This window comes from Canis lupus, chromosome 20 (genome assembly GCF_011100685.1).
Source record: "Canis lupus familiaris isolate Mischka breed German Shepherd chromosome 20, alternate assembly UU_Cfam_GSD_1.0, whole genome shotgun sequence".
Lineage (NCBI taxonomy): Eukaryota > Metazoa > Chordata > Mammalia > Carnivora > Canidae > Canis > Canis lupus.
The window spans coordinates 1,038,972-1,060,112 of NC_049241.1; the positions used below are offsets into that span (position 1 = coordinate 1,038,972).

General features: G+C 42.4%; 1 protein-coding gene across 6 annotated transcripts in view; it reads left to right on the forward strand.

The window, feature by feature from the left end:
• The window catches only part of CHCHD6 (coiled-coil-helix-coiled-coil-helix domain containing 6), a 249,332-nt gene that overhangs the window by 140,473 nt on the left and 87,718 nt on the right, over positions 1–21,141 (forward strand). The window contains exons 7-8 of one of the 6 annotated variants that reach the window (XR_005374491.1): positions 6,865–7,176; positions 7,834–10,251. The exons of 4 other annotated variants lie outside the window; for them this stretch is intronic. The gene's annotated coding sequence lies outside the window, so the exon portion shown is untranslated. Of the gene's footprint in view, positions 1–6,864; positions 7,177–7,833; positions 10,252–21,141 lie in introns of those variants that run through there. One more of the 6 variants, XR_005374492.1, reaches the window with a different exon arrangement.

Consider the following 21,141-nt stretch of genomic DNA (forward strand, 5'->3'; position numbering starts at 1 on the left):
TTTTAAGACTAAGTTTTTTGTCACTCAGAATAGACCCTATCCCCTCTTTTATGCCAGCGACTTGTTGCAAAAACTCCTTAGGTTTATATTCCCATCTTTCTCCTTCATGGTGTAGAACCTGATCCAGAGAAGGGAAGAACCAACTGCCTACTTCATTAGGAGGTGAAATGATCATGTGGGGAGAGAGGGTTAACCTCAGTGGTTAAGTTGCTGTTCATGGCTGCAGATTTATGTCACTCCCTCCATTACTGTTGCTAGGGTCCTTTTAAGCTCAGTATCTCCTCCTGAAGTGGTTTCTGCACTGTGCCTGGCAGCAGCTGCATGTTAATGCTGCATGCAGCACTTCCTGTGATGTGGTTATTGTCTGTTGGTTTTCTCCCAGCAAATTTAGTCTCCTAAATAGGTCCTTATGGATTGAAGAGCAGAAGTGCCTGTCCATCATGTATGCAGGTTACCACCTATCCCTGCTGGAAAAGACCCAGTTAAACAAATAATTCTAATTAAATAGACACTCTTTGGCCTCTCACTTTCCTTTCCTTTCCTTCTCTACTCATCTCTTTCCAGCTTTGATCAGCTCAATTTGACTGAGTGAATTCCTTTGGGCCTTTCCTTCAGCCCTTGGCCATGATGATGGTGGGATGCTGCAGACAAATCTGGGATTACCCTTTGATCTCTCTCTGCTGGCGCTCTGCTGTTCCCACTGCCCTGATGACCCAGTCCTATCCTGTTACCAAGCTAATAGCTCCTGTTCTTCCTTTGTTCTCTTGCCACAATGGTCACCCCTTGGTCATCTCTGTGTTGAACTGAAACCATCATCTCTCCACTGGTGTCCTTTTAACCAGACCCTCCACCTGTGATCTGGTATCTCCTTGTTGCAAAAGGAACATTTCTAAAGCCCATCAATGACTCCCTGAGGCATTCAGAAGAAAGCTGGGATTCCTGAGCCTGGCCTGCCAAGGCCTTGGCTCTGTGTCCACCTGGCATGCTCTCTGGCCATGTGGCCTTTCTCATGACATTAGGATCACCCCAGAGACCTTCTTTGACCATTTCCTGCTGCTCCTTCTGTACAGGGCTGCCACCTAACCTAGCTCACTGTATTGTCCCCAGAGCAAACTCAGTGCCTGAGAGACATAGATGCCTAACATGGCAGCTCAGAACAGATAGATGACAGCCCAGAGAAGTCAGCAGCACTTTGGACTTAGGTGCATGGAAGTAGGTGGAGGTGGTTCTTGGAGTATAACCCTCTGAGCCACCCCTGTGCTTGGTGCTGGTAGGGAAGCCAGACCTGTCCATTATAAAAATCCTGCCGTGGTGCTTGGCACCCTTATCCAGCTGTGGGGCAGCATTCCCTCATACTTCTCTCTCTCTCTCTTTCTCTCTCTCTCTCTTTCTTTTGAGAGTGGGGTGGGGCAGAGGGCGAGAGATAGAGAGAGAAAGACAGAGGAGTGGGGGGATCTTAAGCAGGCTCCACGCCCAGCACAGGGCCTGACACAAGGCTCAGTCTCATGACCTTAAGATCAGGACCTGAGGTGAAATCTACAGTCAGGTGCTTAACCCACTGAGCCACCTAGGTGCCCTGCTTATACCATTTCTTAAGTAGCACATGTTGACAGTAGAAAAACCAGAATTTTCAGATAAGCCCAAAGGATAAAATCAGATTTACCAAGTCAGACCCCCCAGCTAGAGAGGTAACGATCATTAGCTTCTTGGTGGACACTGCCAAAACCTGTTTCTGTTATGGTTATATTGGCCATGTTATAATATGGTTGACCCTTGAACAGTATGGGTTTGAACTTCATGGGTCCCCTAATACACAGATTTTTTACTATACAGTACTGTAAATGTATTTTCTTTATAATTTTCTCAACATTATCTTTTCCTTAGCTTTATTGTGAGTATATAATACATATAACATACAAAATATGTGTTGATCGACTATCTGTGTTGCTGGTAAGACTTCTGGTCAACAGTAGGCTACTAGTAGTTAAATTTTGGGGTAGTTGAAAATCATATATGGATTTTTGACTCTGTGGTGGAGGGGATCACTACCCTTCACCCTGGCTGTATTTGCAAAAATGAGAACATAACCATGATGTTCTTTAGGAGTCATTTTGAAACTCAAATCTATAATGAACCATTTTCCCATCAAATCTGTTTCTACACTTAATTAGTTATGTACTACTCCTTATTATGAATGTCCCATAATCTACTCTTCCATAATCTACTCTTTCCTATCACTGCATTGTTATGTTGCTCTAGGCTTTTCCTATTAGAAGAAAAAAAAAAAAGCTTATCCTTTAAGCTGCCTGAATTCAGCTTTTTTCTTAGGAAAACTATTTAGAATTGTAGTTGCTAGGCCATCGACTGTCCATCCTTCAGGCTTGGGATTACATCTTGCTAGACTGCCATACAGTGGGGGTAGTAACAGGGTGCACTTCCGTTTGCAGTATATAATGACACCACCCTCCCTTCCTTCAGCAACATGGGCTGTTTTCCTCTTTCTTTTTAAAATTAATTACAAATGTAATGCATATTTGTGAGAAGTCCAAGCACTATGAAAGCATGCAAATTGTGGTCCCAACTTCTCCAAAGAACCCTGGTAAATGTGCTTCTAACCATCCCCTGGGATTGTCAGCCTTATTTCTGTGAAGAACACAGACCTGGTTTGGTTTTTACAGTTGGGGTCTTAGTTTATTCTTTGCTAACTTGCCTCCTGCACCTAATAATGCATCTTAGACAACTTTGCATATCACTTCTCTTTGTCCATCAGATCTACCCACATGGCAGGGATCGGCATTATTTATTTATTTAACCATTATTTATGTAACCATTTTCCTGTTAATGGACATTTAGGGTTCTTTTCACAATTAAATTTAATGGAGACATCCAAATTTCTCTTCAGAAATATATACCAACAAAATGGTTTGAGAGTCCCCCCCCCACACACACACACATATACCATCACAGCCTTTTATCAACCTCTAAAATGTTTGCATTTCTTTAATTATTAATATGGCCATGCACCTTCTCTTGTAGTTCTTCTTTTGAGAACTGCCTCTTCATATGATTTTTTGGTTTTCTTTTTTTTTAAAGATTTTAAATAAATTTTGAGAGAAAGAGAGGGAGCGAGGGAGCATGAGCAGAGGGAGGGGCAGAGGGAGAAGCAGACTCCCTGTGGAGCAGATGTGGGGCTTGATCCCCAGGACCTGAGATCGTGACCTGAGCTGAAGGCAAATGCTCAACTGACTGAGCCACCCAGGTGTCCCTGAGTTTTTGTTTTCCTGTTAGGTGATAAACTTAAGCTTGCCCTTCCCCATTTTCATTGGTTTTTAAGTTTGTTAATTTAATGGGAAAAAATTGGTCTTTTGAATTTGTACTTTTTCATTACTAATTAAGTGATCATGTTCATTGCTTTAAGAAGGCTCATTTATGCACTATAATCACTATTGATTTTCTAGCCTGGAGGGACTCTTTCCTGACATAGGATGTTCTCCTGTTTGTTTCTCCAGCTGCTGATTAAGTTAGCCCCTGACTGGACACTGCAGGTTGGAAAAGCATGGAATTGGGGTTCACCCTGGGGTCTGACTGCTTACCTCAGCTCTTGCTAACTGTGTGACCTCAGGCAAATCAGTTGATTTCTGTGAGCCTGGGTTCCTCATTCTTCAGGGAATGAGGAACAACCTTATTGGATTGTTGCTAAGGACTGAATGAGACGACTTGTGAATGTGCCTGTCATACCGTGCGTAGATGTTAGCCGTGCCCCCTCCTTCTCAGATGATCCATGCTGTTAATGGACAGCTGGAGTTGTTCATCATTTTGGAGTCAGCTCAAATGTCCTGCATGTAACTACAACCCCCTGGTTCTGTTCACACCCTCTGGAGTAGCAGCTGTCACAGAGCCAGATAGGATGAACCTGTGTGGTATGCCAGAGAGGTGAGGACTAGCCTCCCTCCTGTCCTTCCTCAGTGAAGCTGTCACCCTGGTTCTCTCAGGCTTTCCTCACATTGGTGGTGGTGGGGGGCAATCTAACCGTTCTCCTTTTGGTCAGTTTTAGCTTGTCCCTGTCCCTATGAGCCCTGGAACTGAAGCCAGCATACGAAGGCGCTAGGGATAGGGGTGGGATAGGACTGAGCTGTCACCCCCACAGACCCTCCCAGAGGAACATTACCCCTGGCAGCACTGTCTGAGCTGCTTTTGGCTGTCTCACTTGGGCTCAGCTCCCTTGGGCTTTGTGCGTGTTGTGGGGCTCTCTACACACTGCCTTATTCTACATGCGTATGGCTGCAGGTTTGGGATCCAGGGACAGAACCTTAACCCTATCCTTGTTAATGTTCATCCTATTGAGTGGACAAGTCTGTCCTTAGCTTTTAAGATGTGTTTAGATCCTGTTACCCATCCAATATATTGGGTCTCCCTCTGAACCTCATGTCATCAGCAGATCTGATCAGCGTGCTGCCACTCCTTCCCTTAAGTCATGGATAACGATGCTGAGTCAGAAGGAAGGTGTCACACTCTGTGGTCAGCCATCTGTCCTCACTCTTCAGACTTTGAAGAATGGGAGTGCTATTCCAGGTCCCTTCTACATTTGGTCCTCCCACAGGTATAGCATGGGGCAGAATCTCACTGAGTAGAATTCACTGTGGGCAGTGTCCCCATCAGTCTGGGTGGTGTCCCTACACTGTGGGCAGTGTCTCCATCACTCTGGGCAGTGTCCCCATCAGTCGGTGGTGTGTGTATCATTCTGGGCAGTGTCTCTATCACTCTGGTCCATCTGTCTCTACACTCTAGGCAGTGGCCCCATCACTCTGGGTGGTGTCCCTGTTACTCTGGGCAGTGTCTCTATCACTCTGTTCCATCTGTCCATACATTCTAGGCAGTGGCCCCATCACTTTGGGCAGTGTCCGCATCACTCTGGGTGGTGGGCCTATCGCTCTGGACAGTGTTCCTGTCACTCTGGTCCATCTGTCCCTACACTCTAGGCAGTGGCCCCATTCACACTGGGTGGTGTCCCTGTCACTCTGGGCAGTGTCTCTTTCACTCTGGTCCATATGCCCCTATACTCTAGGCAGTGTCCCCATCACTCTGGACAGTGAGTATCTCTGTCACTGTAGGCAGTGTCCCATCACTCCTAGACAGTGTCCCCCATCACTTTGGGTGGTGTCTCCATCGTTCTAGGCAATGTAATGACTTTATGACAAAAGCACTGTGTCTAGATGTCTTGTTTCCTACCAGCCTGGGCTTCCTTCTGATGGCCGTGACTTCCATTTCTGAATACTTAAACCATAGAATTATCTCAGGGATCTGTGGCTAGCTCACCAATCTGATATTTGCAAAAATCCACCTTTTCTCCCCTTTGCTAAATTGGATGTTGTCTCGTCTCGGGCATCTTCTCATTTTCTCTGAGTTCTTGAGATTGCCAGCAACGAGCATGTCTCTTCTGTACGTTAATTCAGAGCTGAGATGTGATTCATCTGGATCAGGAGATTTGAATTCATTTAGTGTGACTAGATGTTCTTTCACAATCTCTTCTCCGTCTCACGTTTCAATTCCCTCATATCAGTGTTTGATTTACCCTTTTCAGTCTGAAGATTGTTCTCCTTGATAGAAAATGGGAGTTTATAGTTCTTTCTCTCTGTCATCTATTAACTGAACACCTTTCACCCCAATATGGGCCTATCCCTTCTTGTTCCTATAGCTCCTGATCCAATTTGAAAAGCCCGTTTTTTGTCCTTAATATTTTCCAAATGGCTCAGTTTGCCTGGGCCTTAGCTTTCCAGACCTTGTTCTTGCAGCCTGGGCCATTCCTTAGTGTTCCTAGTGGATCCTGTGCCCTCCCTGACCTGTGAGATGTGGTGATCCCATAGATCAGGGTCTCCCAGGGCTCCCACTCCCACGTACACATGGCAGGAATCCCCTCTACACTCTTGCACTCCCTGCCCTCCCTCCCCAGGAAATCTGACATGCCTCTCGAAGGAGTAACAAGCAGGGGCATGTCATGATCTTTAGATGTGTTGGCCCTGAAGACAGCTCTCCTTCCCTTTCTCCCTTATTGAGATAATTTGTGATTGTATTTCTCAGAAATGAGTTTTCAAAGGCTCCTATCCCTCTTTAGCTTCCTTTTCTAATAAAGGAATGCTTTGTGACAGGGGTGATTTTGCCATCCAGAGGATATTTGGTGATGTCTAGATCTATTGCCTGTCATGACTGGGGCAGGGTGCTATTGGCACTAGGGGGTAGAGGTCAGAGATGCTGCTAACCACCCTATAGTGCTCAGGACGACCCCACAACAAGGAATTATGTTGACAGTGCTGAGCCGGGAGACCCCGTCGTAGAACAACATTGTGGGCCTCGTGGTCACCCAAGGTACCTGGGGAGTCATAGACCAGGTGGGGCCTGCAGCTCCAACACATTAAGGAGCACATACAGGTGATGCTAACATGGGTGCTTCCTAGACCACTATTGGAGAAACGCTGTTTTAATGCCTGGAATTCATTAGAATCTTTATTCCAGTGCAAGGACCCCAGGCACTCCCAGGTTTAGACTTTCCATTTCCTGAGCGGTTAGGAACTCTGAGATCACACAACACCTACTCCCTGGAGTAGGACTGGACTTAGGTCCAGCACCTTGTTTCTTTGGAGAGCCCAAGTCTTCATCCCTGTCTTCTAAAGCCTAGGTGCCAGATGAGACAGCCCTGAGATGCTGCCCCTATCACCACTGACTCTTTCCCTGGGCAGTAGTCTGCCTGAGGAGAGGTGCTGCTAATTTCCCACTCAGTCCTAGCCTTGGTTCTTCCTTCCTTTGTTCTAAAGTCACATCTTAGCATGTTTGTCAGGTTGGGCATGTATTTTTTTGTCTTCTGGACAGGAGTGACAGAAGTCTATAATACTGAGTCAGCTCTTCTTGCTGCTTGCCTGGATGCAACTAGTCATAAAAAGCCACGGCCATATGAGCACTTCTGTGTACCTCCATTTCCCAGCACATGGAAACATTGTGGGTTGCAAAGTGTTTTAGGCTGCAGCGTGTCTCTATTGAGAGATTGCATAGAGGCTACCTAAGCCCTGTCATCCCCTCTGGATGAGAAACCATGCTGGAACCGGTACAAGGCCACAGTGCTGCTTGCTCTTCCTGTGTCACCAGAACAAAACCTGGTGATTGCTCAAGTGCATTAAGTACAAGGTTTGTCTTTTTCCCTTTCTCTCCCTGCCTTGCTGCATCTGTTCCTTCGTTCAGGTCCATTTTTCACTGCATGCCTCACTGATATCACCAGTGGTGTTGGCAGAGTGAGTGCTGAGGAGGGAATACTTCATTGTCTGAGGTCAGAGAGACCTCCTGTGCACTCAGTTCCCATCCTGACTATTGCTATTGATTCGGGGTGCAAGATGCCAGTTCAACTGAGCGCTAGTTCAAGTTGGTCAGCCAGAGGAACCTAATCTGCAGGGCTGGGTCTGGCTGGAGTACGATGATAAGACCTCAGCTGTCCATGCTGCTTTGCTGGCTCTGCACTCCCTGGCAGCCATCACCACTAAATGGGTGGGATGGCTTCTCCCAGAGAGCCATGACCTTGTTGCCCTCCTGCACCAGCTTTCCCATGCCATACAAAGCTCTTTGTCAAGTGCCTAAGAACCAGGTCCTTCATCTGAGGCTTTATAAAGGGATGCAGTCATTCCCATCAGATCAGTGATGATTCAGGACCTGGAGGACTATGAGTAGTTTGTATGAGACCACACAGCCTCATAAATGGTGGAAGTGGGCTTTACATGGAGGGTCAGCTGATTCCAGAATCTTTAGTCTGGCCTCCACTGTTCAATCTGTGATTTGTTTATCTTTTTAAAGGGTAGGAAGATGTGCCTTCAGAAGTGCCCCAGCCAAGCAGAAGCAGCCATGTTACCCTGCCTGTTGTGTGCCAGACTGTCCTCTCTAGACCCTTTGATGCCATGTCCTGCACTTGTGAAGTGTTTGTCCTAGCAGCTCATGGCTGCTCTGTCCTGTCCCTCTCAAGGCAGCCTGTGGAATTAAGCTCTTTGGTTGACATTACCACTTGCCACAGGTATAGTGAGTAACTGCAGCTTTGTTCCTATTCTCAGATCGGTGAGAGTGCTCACAGTAAAGTTGAACCTGAAAGAAGCCTTAGGAAGAAAAGTGGGTCATTGATTCAGAAGGAAAACCTCACAGAGCCAAAGGGCACAGAGCTCATGCAGGGTGGGTGCCAAGAGTACAGGATGGGCCATGCAGGGGTGCTGAGAACTGCCCAAGGCGACATGTGGCAGCGCTTCCGTGTTTAGGGCTCACTATCCCCTCGGGGCACATGTCTTCACACACTGCCACCCTCCCCTGGGAGTATGCAGCAAGGGGCCCCCTCACCCTCCACACTGGGAAATGTGAGGTCTGCTGGACTCTGGATTTTCCGAATTTAGCCCATTCCTATGCTTCCTAAATAGTTAAAAACTGTCCTCATTATGAGAGCCCCACTGCCCCATTGTGAGAGCATTCATCCCTAAAGTTCTCCTTGCCTTTAGTGGCAGTCCCCAGAGTCCAGATTTCTTACTGATCCTGTCAATCCCCTGCTCAAAGTAATGATCCCCACCTCTCCTTAGGGTCTGAACTCCACAGTCCCAGGCATTGGGCCCTGGGCTGCCATCTGCTCACAGTTCCCACAGCCCCACTCATGCTCTCCCACCAGCAAAACTGGCCTGTGGGAGCTTTGGGCTATACTCAGTGCTCCTTCTTGGGCCTTTTTGCAGCATGCTTCCCCCACATGTCCTGTACTTCATCTGGTTGGTTCCTGTATCCTCTTTAAGACAACTCAACCATTTCCTGCTCCAGGAAGCCTCTCTGGATACTCATGGCAGAGCGCAGTGTTCCCTAGCCCCTCTGTTGGCCACTGCAGTCTGACATTGGTCCATTTCTTGCCCTAATTTGAGCCCCTGGTTAGGAAGTGATTCTTACACACCACAGCTCCAATTATCCAGAATCTAGAGCAGAAGAAAAGGGGAGGAGTAGGGTACTGTGTGAAACAGTTCCTCCCACCCTAGTACTGGTTCTGAGGGAGCCTGATGGCCTTTTCCCCACAGGGAGCCAGGCCTTTGGAGGGAAGGGTTTCCGGCCTTCTCATAATTGCAACTCAGACCCTTCACTAAACACCTGTGGACATATTAGGGGACAGTGTAGGCACATGGCTCAGACTATATCTAAAAGCCACATCAGACCCTTCCCTCAGACATCGAGAGCGCCAGTGATGACACAGGAAAAGCATTCCAGTTTTTATAGTATTTAAAGGCCTCCAGGGCTTGCGGTGAAGGCTCTTGATGGCATCATGCTTTATGCAGTTTTAAATAAGCCAGAATCAGTTTTGAAGTGTTTCAGTGTTAGCAGAAGCCTATGATCCCAGATTTTAAACTCAGGCACAGGGCAGCCAGGTTATTTACCCATGTTAAACGGCTTGTGAAAGGGCTTCTCAAAAACAGTGTTCCATATTTTATTTGAAATGCCTTGGGATATAAAGAATTCATGCACCATATAACCATAAAAATATCACAATGTAAACCTGTAGGATCCTGTGCTTTCTGCTATTCTCCCAGGAGGAATATTGGTCATTTCGTCATTGTCTCCTGTTAAAATGGTCAGACTCAGCAAATATTTTGGATATGTAGTAGCTTCTGAGGAGAACACCAGTGAGGGATAGAGTAATAGAATGTATAGAATCTTCTAATTCGCTCCTGATTGTTAGTTATTAGCTGGTGACTTTGCCTAACCCAGAATGATGGTACTTGCAGGATACCTACCCTGTGCCAGTCACTGTTTGGGCACTTTTAAGTAGTAGCTTGTGCATCTTGCTCCTTTGTGGATACTCAGTAAATGTTTGTTGTGTGCCTGTTGAGCAAATGAAAGAGAGCTCCCAGCCACCTTTGAGGGAAACCTGCTTTCTAATCAAGTTTCCACCAACTCCAGTGTCCAGAAGCACACATGACAGGCATCGTGAGAGGGAGGTGCTTGGAAAGGGCCTGGGGGGTTCAAATGATACAAAAGCCGCAGCAAAGGTATCTGGGAGTAGAGTTAATGTGAAGGCTTCTGAGTCTAGTGAGAAGAAACAGCTAAATTGCCAAGACTCCGGGGATGTTTGCCCATACATGGGAACTGTATATGAGGTAACAGATTAGTCTGCCAGAACTGTGACAGTGTTGTGTTGTCATTTTTGGTATTTGTATTTTGTGACATTTAAAGAAGTATGGTGAAATATAATTGTTAACATTTTATGTTTTGTCAGCAGTGTTTTATTGAAACTATCTCACTTCCCTCATGATTATGTGATCTTTTTTTTAAATAATAAATTTATTTTTTAATGGTGTTCAATTTGCCAACATACAGAATAACACCCAGTGCTCATCCCGTCAAGTGCCCCCCTCAGTGCCCATCACCCATTCACCCCCACCCCCTGCCCTCCTCCCCTTCCACCACCCCTAGTTCGTTTCCCAGAGTTAGGAATCTTTATGTTCTGTCTCCCTTTCTGATATTTCCTACCCATTTCTTCTCCCTTCCCTTCTATTCCCTTTCACTATTATTTATATTCCCCAAAAGAATGAGAACATATAATGTTTGTCCTTCTCCAATTGAGTTATTTCACTCAGCATAATACCCTCCAGTTCCATCCACGTTGAAGCAAATGGTGGGGATTTGTCATTTCTAATGGCTGAGTAATATTCCATTGTATACATAAACCACATCTTCTTTATCCATTCATCTTTCGATGGACACCGAGGCTCCTTCCAGTTTGGCTATTGTGGACATTGCTGCTAGAAACATCGGGGTGCAGGTGTCCCAGCGTTTCATTGCATCTGCATCTTTGGGGTAAATCCCCAGCAGTGCAATTGCTGGGTCGTAGGGCAGGTCTATTTTTAACTCTTTGAGGAACCTCCACACAGTTTTCCAGAGTGGATGCACCAGTTCACATTCCCACCAACAGTGTAAGAGGGTTCCCTTTTCTCCGCATCCTCTCCAACATTTGAGGTTTCCTGCCTTTTTAATTTTCCCCATTCTCACTGGTGTGAGGTGGTACCTCATTGTGGTTTTGATTTGTATTTCCTTGATGGCAAGTGATGCAGAGCATTTTCTCATATGCATGTTGGCCATGTCTGTGTCTTCCTCTGTGAGATTTCTGTTCATGTCTTTTGCCCATTTCATGATTGGATTGTTTCTTTGCTGTTGAAAAGTTCTTTATAGATCTTGGAAACTAGCCCTTTATCTGATACGTCATTTACAAATATCTTCTCCCATTCTGCAGGTTGTCTTTTAGTTTTGTTGACTGTATCCTTTGCTGTGCAAAAGCTTCTTATCTTGATGAAGTCCCAATAGTTCATTTTTGCTTTGGTTTCTTTTGCCTTCGTGGATGTATCTTGCAAGAAGTTACTGTGGCCGAGTTCAAAAAGGGTGTTGCCTGTGTTCTCCTCTAGGATTTTGATGGAATCTTGTCTCACATTTAGGTCTTTCATCCATTTTGAGTTTATCTTTGTGTATGGTGCAAGGGAGTGGTCTAGTTTCATTCTTCTGCATGTGGATGTCCAATTTTCCCAGCACCATTTATTGAAGAGACTGTCCTTTCTTCCAGTGGATAGTCTTTCCTCCTTTATCGAATATTAGTTGACCATAAAGTTGAGGGTCCACTTCTGGGTTCTCTATTCTGTTCCATTGATCTCTGTGTCTGTTTTTGTGCAAGTACCACACTGTCTTGATGACCACAGCTTTGTAGTACAACCTGAAATCTGGCAGTGTGATGCCCCCAGCTATGGTTTTCTTTTTCAATATTCCCCTGGCTATTCGGGGTCTTTTCTGATCCCACACAAATCTTAAATAATTTGTTCTAACTCTCTGAAGAAAGTCCATGATCTTTTGATAGGGATTGCATTAAATGTGTAAATTGCCCTGGGTAACATTGACATTTTCACAATATTAATTCTGCCAATCCATGAGCATGGAATATTTTTCCATCTCTTTGTGTCTTCCTCAATTTCTTTCAGAAGCGTTCTATAGTTTTTAGAGTATAGATCCTTTACCTCTTTGGTTAGGTTTACTCCTAGGTATCTTATGCTTTTTGATGCAATTGTAAATGGGATTGACTCCTTAATTTCTCTTTCTTCAGTCTCATTGTTCATGTATAGAAATGCCACTGACTTCTGGGCATTGATTTTGTATCCTGCCACGCTGCCTAATTGCTGTTTGAGTTCTAGCAATCTTGGAGTGGAGGCTTTTGGGTTTTCTATGTAGAGTATCATGTCATCAGCAAAGAGGGAGAGGTTGACTTCTTCTTTGCCAATTCGAATGCCTTTAATGTCTTTTTGTTGTCTGATTGCTGAGGCTAGGACTTCCAGTACTATGCTGAATAGCAGTGGTGAGAGTGGACATCCCTGTCTTGTTCCTGATCTTAGGGGAAAGGCTCCCAGTGCTTCCCCATTGAGAATGATATTTGCTGTGGGCTTTTCGTAGATGGCTTTTAAGATGTTGAGGAATGTTCCCTCTATCCCGACACTCTGAAGAGTTTTGATCAGGAATGGATGCTGTATTTTGTCAAATGCTTTCTCTGCATCTAATGAGAGGATCATATGGTTCTTGGTTTTTCTCTTGCTGATATGATGAATCACATTGATTGTCTTACGAGTGTTGAACCAGCCTTGTGTCCCGGGAATAAATCCTACTTGGTCATGGTGAGTAATTTTCTTAATGTATTGTTGGATCCTATTGGCTAGTATCTTGTTGAGAATTTTTGCATCCATGTTCATCAGGGATATTGGTCTGTAATTCTCCTTTTTGGTGGGGTCTTTGTCTGGTTTTGGAATTAAGGTGATGCTGGCCTCATAGAACGAAGTTGGAAGTACTCCATCTCTTTCTATCTTTCCAAACAGCTTTAGGAGAATAGGTATGGTTTCTTCTTTAAACGTTTGATAGAATTCCCCAGGGAAGCCATCTGGCCCTGGACTTTTGTGTCTTGGGAGGTTTTTGATGACTGCTTCAATTTCCTCCCTGGTTATTGGCCTGTTCAGGTTTTCTATTTCTTCCTGTTCCAGTTTTGGTAGTTTGTGGCTTTCCAGAAATGCATCCATTTCTTCTAGATTGCCTAATTTATTGGCGTATAGCTGTTCATAATATGTTTTTAAAATCGTTTGTATTTCCTTGGTGTTGGTAGTGATCTCTCCTTTCTCATTCATGATTTTATTAATTTGAGTCTTCTCTCTCTTCTTTTTAACAAGTCTGGCTAATGGTTTATCTATCTTATTAATTCTTTCAAAGAACCAACTCCTGGTTCTGTTGATCTGTTCCACAGTTCTTCTGGTCTCAGTTTCGTTGAGTTCTGCTCGAATCTTTATTAACTCTCTTCCCCTGCTGGGTGTAGGATCTCTTTGTTGTTTTTTCTCTAGCTCCTTAGATGTGTGGTTAGCTTTTGTATTTGAGTTCTTTCCAGTTTTTGGATGGGTGCTTGTATTGCAATGTATTTCCCCCTCAAGACTGCTTTTGCTGCATCCCAAAGATTTTGAACGGTTGTATCTTAAAAACATGGGCAACTCTTTTAAATATGGTATTAATTATACCCTGTGACCACTTTTCCCCAAGTGTACTGGAATATACTGCATTGGAAAGTGGGGTTCACTTCACAGGAGTTCATTTTACAGGAAACTCTAACAATACATTTATTCCATTAAGGTAAACACCCTTGTTTTCTTTTAGATGGACTCAAATATGTTGGTGATTGAAGGGAGAATAAGAATTATGAGGAAAGCTGGATCAATAAAATTTAAAGAAGGAAAGCAGACAAATGACTCAACAAATTGAGAAATGTGAGCAGAATGGAGGGAATGGGTTTAAATGGAATCAGGGAGGCATCTGAAAAGCTTTTGGTAGGAGGAACATCTAAATTATGAAAATTTTAAGTCCTGGGGAATAGTGATCAACTGCTGACTAAGATTCTGAGGCCAAAGTCAGGCCTCTGCTGAAATAAGAAAAAAAAGATAGAAATGTGTGAATCTACTTAGTTTTTAAAAAGAAACTCAGGAAAGATAAACCAGAAACTAATGAGGTTGTTACCCACAGTGAGTGAGTGGAAACAGGCTGGGAAGACAAGAAAGCAAATGGGACATCTCTGAATGTGCCTTTTATGTATAGTTGACTTGTGAACCACGTTAATGTGTTACTTACTCAAAAATTAAATGGAGATGGTGTTAAAAATTAGTACAAACGGAAGTAAATGAACCTAGCTCTGTATCAGACATATGCCACTCCACACAGAGGAATAGTATTACTTTGGGTGGACTTCTAGTGTTGGCAAGATGGCTAGACTCATTTCTCCTTGCTCTTTCTTACCGAGTACAATTACTTATCCTTAAATAAACTGAGAGGCAACTATAGAAGTCTGAAAGGTAGGAAGAGGAAGGGATACTGGCTAGGGACCCTGGGACTGGAATAACAACATAGCAGCATGGGTGCCTGCTGACCATCCCACCCACTGACAGAGAACAAACCCCGGCCAGTATCTTCAGCTCCCAACCTGTGGCAGACAATTGCCTAGGTAGGCTGATTGCCTCGCCAGATTGAGAGGAAGCCCTGCCAGCCATACTGGGTAGGCCCAGTGGCACCAGCAAGGGAGACCAAGCAGGAGCACTGCTGACAAGTGGCCCCAGGAAGCACTTTTTTCCCCTGTGGGCCAGAAACCCCCTTCTACCCAGAGACCCCAGTGGCTCAGTAGCACCAACAGGGGGAATCCTGCCATAAAAAGTGGCCCAGATTGGGAGCACTCTTTGTCCAGTCACAGATTCTCTTTTCACCTGGAGACCCCAGGTAGCTAAGAAGTACTGGTCTGGAAAACACTCTTTGTCCTGTGGGCCAGAGAATCCTATCTCCCACCCAGGAATACTGGTGACCTGCTGTCACCAGCAGGAGGCATCCTGCCACACGTTGCTGGAGCAGTAGTCTGTGTGTACTGTAGGTCAGAGACTCCCACCACCTGTAGGCACTAGGAGGCCTGACACTGGCAGGAGGGATTCCCACCACAACAAGTGACTGGCAAGGAAGTGCTTTTTGTCCCTACAGCCTGGAGAGGCACTTTCTGCCCCTACCAGCAACCCTAGCAGGGATCACAAGAGCCCCTGTGGCCTCAGATGAACCATGCAGACCAGAAAAGTACAATAAAGGCTCTGATTCAAGCAGCTGAGCAAATTCCAAAGAAGATAAGTCTAAAGAAATACACACCTAGACCCATAATAATGAAACTTCTGAAAACGGAGGACAAGAGAATCTTGAAAGCAATCAGAGAAAACCAACATATTCCTTACAAGTTAACTCTAATTTGACAGTGGAGTCTCATTTAAACCCATGGAGGCCAGAAGGAAGTGGCATATTTTTCAGATACTGAAAGAGAAAAATCTATAACCATGAATTCTATACCTGGCAAAACTATCCTTTAGAATGAACAGACAATAAAGATACTCTCAGACTACAGAAAATTAGAGTTTGTTGCTAGCTAACCTATCCTTAAAGAATGGTTGAAGTGAGGAGCTAGGTCAATTGGTAGAGTATGTGACTCTTGGTCTCAAGGTTGTGAGATCAAGCCCCACACTGAGTCTAGACATTGCTTAAAAATAAAATCTTAAAAAAAAAAAAAAAAGAATGGCTAAAATAAGTTCTTCAAATAGAAATCAAATGATAATTTTGGAACATGAACAAGAAAGAGTGAACAATGGAAAAAGCAAAACTATGGATAAATACAATAGATCTTCCTTTTTCTCCTGAGTTTTTAAAATCATATTTGATGGTTAAAACAAAAAATATAATACCATCTAATGTGAGGCAAATATATGTAGAAAAAATATGCTCGAAGCAAAGGTGTTAAAAAATAGAAAGGATAAAAAAAACCTAAATAGTTCTAACCTAAAGTTTCCATAAATGGTTACCCTAAATGGTAAAGTCTTGATACCAGTCGAATATGCTAAGTTACATATGTATATTGTAATATACAGTGTAACCACTAAGAACATTTTATGAAGCAATATACTCAAAAGCACTATTAGAAAATCAACATGGAATCCTATGAAATGTTTAAGTAACCCACAGGAAGACAAGAAAAGAGAAATGGAGAATGAGAAACAGGGAATAAGCAGAAAACATAATAAAATGACTTAAGGTTTAACATGACAATTGCTTAAGCTTTAAGTAGCTTTTGTAGTACTACTTAAGCTTTCAGTAGACTTAAGCTTTAACATGGCAATAATAATCTTAAAGGCAGAGGTTGCCAGACTAGATTAAACACATACACACATACACACACGCGCACACATGCACACATTCATACACGCACAGACACACACAAACACATGGCTGTATGTTACAAATTCAGTTCAAATGCAGTGACAGAGGTTGAAAGTAAAAGGGTGGGGAAAAAGATATGTAAACATCAATCCAAAAAACACTGGAGTGGCTATATTAATATCAGATAAAGTACTTCTGGACACAAGGAAGGACATGGTATGAAGATAAAAGGATCAATTTGTCAGGAAGATTTGATGATCCTAAATGTATATGCCCTGAAGAATAGAATCTTAAAGAACATGAAGCAAAAACTGTAGTGCTGAAGGAGAAATGCACAAGTCTCAAATAATAGCTGGGAGGACATCACACCCTCTTCTCAGCAACTGATAGAAGTACTAAACAGAAAATCATCAAGGGTGTAACATTCCTAAGTGATATAACCAACCAGTAGGATCGAATCAACATACAAAGACTACTCCAACAATCACAGAATACGTACTTTTTCAGGCACATATGGAAACAAGATAGACTATATCCGAGGTCATAAAACAAACCTTAATAAATTTAAAGAATTGAAATTAGCATATCAGAATTTTCAGGATACCACTCAAGTAGGCTAAAAGGGAAATTTGTAGCAGTAAATGCTTACATTACAAAAGAGGGACAGTTGCAAATTAAAGTTTTTATCTCAAGAAACTAGAAAAAGAAGAATGAAATAAAGCCAAAGCAAACAGAAGAAAGGAAATAATAAAGATAAGAACATAAATCAATATAACTGAAACAGAAATACAATGGAGAGAATTAATAAAAAGCTAGTTTTTATAAAACAATTAATAAAATTAGTAAACCTCTAGGAAGATTGACAAAAGTAGAGAAGTCACAAATCACCAATATCAGAGAGACAAGTTACATCCCTGCAGACTCCACAGCCATTAGAAGAGAATAAGGTGATACAACTTTATGTTCATTGGCATAAAGGGCCAGTTCCTAGAAAACCACAAACTACTGAAACAACCAAGATGAAATTGATCACCTGAATAGTCCTGTAGCCACTGAAGAAATTGACTTCATGATTTTGAAACTTTAGGAAAAAACTCCATGCACAAATGGTTTCTCTGGAGGTTTCTACTAAACAGTTAAAGAATTAAAACCAATTTTATACAATCTCTTCCAAAAAATACAAGATTAGGGAAAACTTCCGAATTTACTTTATGAGGATAATATTATTTTGACAAACAGTATTACCATACCAGTTAAAGACAAAAGGAAACTACTAACCAACATCTCTTGTGAACTTAGTCACTAAAATCCTTAATAAAGTATTTGCTAACCAAATCTAGTAATATATAAAAACAACTTTTTATATAGATATACCATGTTTATATAAAGTGGGATTTATTCCAGGCATGCAAACCTGGGTCAATGTTTGAAAATCAGTCAATGAAATCTACCATATCAACAAGCTAAGGAACAACAACAAAAAAAATCACATGATCATATTAATACAGGGAAGTGTGTGACAGAAATCAATACCCATTTATGATAAAGACGCTCAGAAAATAGGAATAGAAACGAGCTACCTTAACTCGTTAAAGGGCATGTCCCAAAAAAACCTGTATCTAATGTCTTATGTAATGATGAAGTACTAAATGTCTTCTCCCTGAGATCAGGAACAAGGCAAGGAAGGATATTTGCTCTTACATGTTTACTTAAACACAGCCTGGAGTTAAGCCACTGGTCAGACACTAGCCACCGCAGTAAGACAAGAAAAAGAAACTAAAAGCCTTATGAATTGGAAAGGAAAAAAGAAGCTGTCCCTATGTGTATACTGACATGGTCATCTACACAGAAAAGTCTAAGGAACTCTAAACAAACAAACAAAAGTGTCCTAGAACGAATAAATGACTTTAGTAAGGTCACAAAATGCAAGATCAACATACAAAAATCAATTGCATTACAGATTGCTATATGCTAATGATATCTGCAAACTGAAATTAAAACCACCAAAAGCATGCTCCATAAAAGAAAAAACTGATACAATGGACCTCATGACAATTTAAAACTTTTATTCTATAAAAGATTCTGTGAAGAAGATGAAAAGGGAACTTACTGACTAGGAGATAATATTTGCAAACCATATATCAAACTCGGGACTGGTATCTAGAATATATAAGGAACTTTCACAACTCACCAGTTAAATACATACATACATATATACATACACACAACTCCCCAGTTAAATACATACATACATAAATACATACAAACAAACAAACAATCCAGTTAGGAAAATTAACCAAGGGAATATACAGATGGCAGATAAACACATGAAAAGACATTTAGCATCACTGGCCTCTAGAGATATGCAAATTAAACCCACAATTTGATATTGCCACATACCTATCAAGATAGCTAAAATTAAAAACAGGAACAACACCAAATGCTGAAAAGGATGTGGAAAAACTAGGTCACTCATGTATTGCTGGTGGGAATGTAAAATAGTACAACTGCTCTGGAAATAGTTTGGCAGTTTCTTATAAAACTAAGTGTGCAGTTAACATAAATCCCAGTGATTGCATTCTTTGGCATTCATCCCAGAGAAGCAAAAACAACATTTACACGAAGTGTATGTTCATAGAAGCTTTATTCATGATAGCCAAAAGCTGGAGACAACCCAAATGCTCTTCAATAGGTGAGTTGTAAACAAAGGTGGTATATCCATACATAGAATACTATTTGGCAATAAAAAGGAATGAACTATTGCTACAAAGATGAATCTTGGATGAATTTCCAGGGAATGATGTTGAGAAAGAAAAGCCCACTTCAGTTGGTTAAATATTGTGTGATTCCATTTCTACAATATTTTTTGAAATGACTAAATTATAGAGATGGGAAATAAGTTAGTGGTCTCAGGGGTCAGGGAAAGGGTTGGATTTAGAGGGGAAGAGGGTGAGTATGATAATAAATATGGAGCATTGGGGGGGGGCGGCCTGGGGATGGTGGCACTGTCTTGTATTTCAATAATGGTGATGATTACGTGAACGTATATGTGTGATAGAATTGCATAGAACTAAGTATGCACAGATGAGTGCATATAAAGCTGGTGAAACCTGAATAAGACTACTGGATTATATCAGTCTCACTTTCCTGGTTGAGGTACTGTCCTGGAGTATATAGGATATTCACACTGAGGGAACTGGGAGAAGGATACATGAATTTTTCTGTATTATTTCTACTGCCTATAAATCTATAATTATCTCAGAATGAAACTTTTAATTACAAATAAATTTAGGTAATTTTTTTAATAAAGTACTTTGTACATCCTCAGTGAAGTGTATTCTAAGAAGAGAAATCTTGAACTTGACATAGTAGGTTTGTTTTCATCAGTAGAACTGATGTGGCAATTCCAAACTATTTTACTTGCATTATGAGCACTAATGTGAGGAACTAGAGCTGTCCTCAGACAAGAGGGAGCTGCAAACATGGAATAGTGGGAGAAGAGGAAGAACCCTGTGGTATTGCTTTGGAATTAGAGGAATCAACACAAACTCGTGGTTTTAAAGAAATGCATTCTTCCTAGCTCTGAAGGAACCCCTCAGATTAAGACCCTTCAGGAAACACTCTGTTTTCCTAGATCTTGATTTCTAAATAACCATTTCTAACTGAAAGGAGCCAGGGCCCCCTGAAAACAGGCTCATCAAGAACAGAGCAGGAGGTTGACAGGTTGAGCCTGGGACATCTTATTTTGTGACAAAGTAAGGATGTGTTCAAAAAATAATGAGGGCACTTGAATCTACATAGGACAGAGGAGCTATCCTGGAAGAAGTCCCACAAGCCAAATTTGGAATACCTTGTTTGAATAAACAAAATGAGTAATGACAGAAGTGGAGTATATAACACAGTGAATTTTTTAAAAAAAGAATCTAGGGATGCCTGGGTGGCTCAGTGGTTGAGCATCAGCCTTTGGCTCAGGTCTGGTCCCAGGGTCCTGGGATTGAGTTCCACATCGGGCTTCCCACAGGGAGCCTGCTTCTCCCTCTGCCTGTCTTTCTCTGTGTCTCTCATGAATAAATAAATAAAATCTATAAAAAAAAAAAAAAAGAATCTCAGTGCATAGTGATATAAAAGTGTTTAGAACGAAAAGGAAGATAAGGAAAACTGCCTTTACAAGAATCACAAGTAATAAATATAGAAGGAATGGTAATCAATTTTGCCACTGTTTTAATAATAATTCAGGCAAAATTCATGAACTGATCTACAACTATTGGATAAAAGCCTGTTGAGAAATAGGGTAATCACATGGTCTTACAGCATCACTTCTGAGATTACTTATCAATTGTAGAAGGAAAAGGATATGGTTGCAGATAGATATTCCTAAGTAAAAAAATCACCTCAAAACTTAGTGGCATAAAACAACCACTCTGTTATGATCATGGATTCTGGGAATCAAGTTCAGATAGAGCACAGGAATTGCTACACAGTGTCTTGGGCCTCATTTGGGAAGAGTGAAGGCTGGGGGTGACTTGATGGTCAAGGGTGACTGCACAGCTGAGGGCTAGAATCACTCATACATCTGGCAGTTGATGTTGATGATCGGTTGGGACCTTAGCTTGGCAGAAACTTCACATGTGGTCCCTTAGTGTGGGCTGTTTTCAGCTTCCTCACAGCATGGTGACTAGGTCCCCAGAGAGGATGGGGGAAGGCAAGGCATTTTGCCATCTAGCCTCCAAAGTCATATAATGTCCATTTGACATATGTTATTGATTGAAGCAGTCACAGAGTTCCACCCGTGGTCTGGGGAAGGGATGTCAACCCCACCACAGTGTAGGAGGACTTTCCAGTCACTTTATAAAC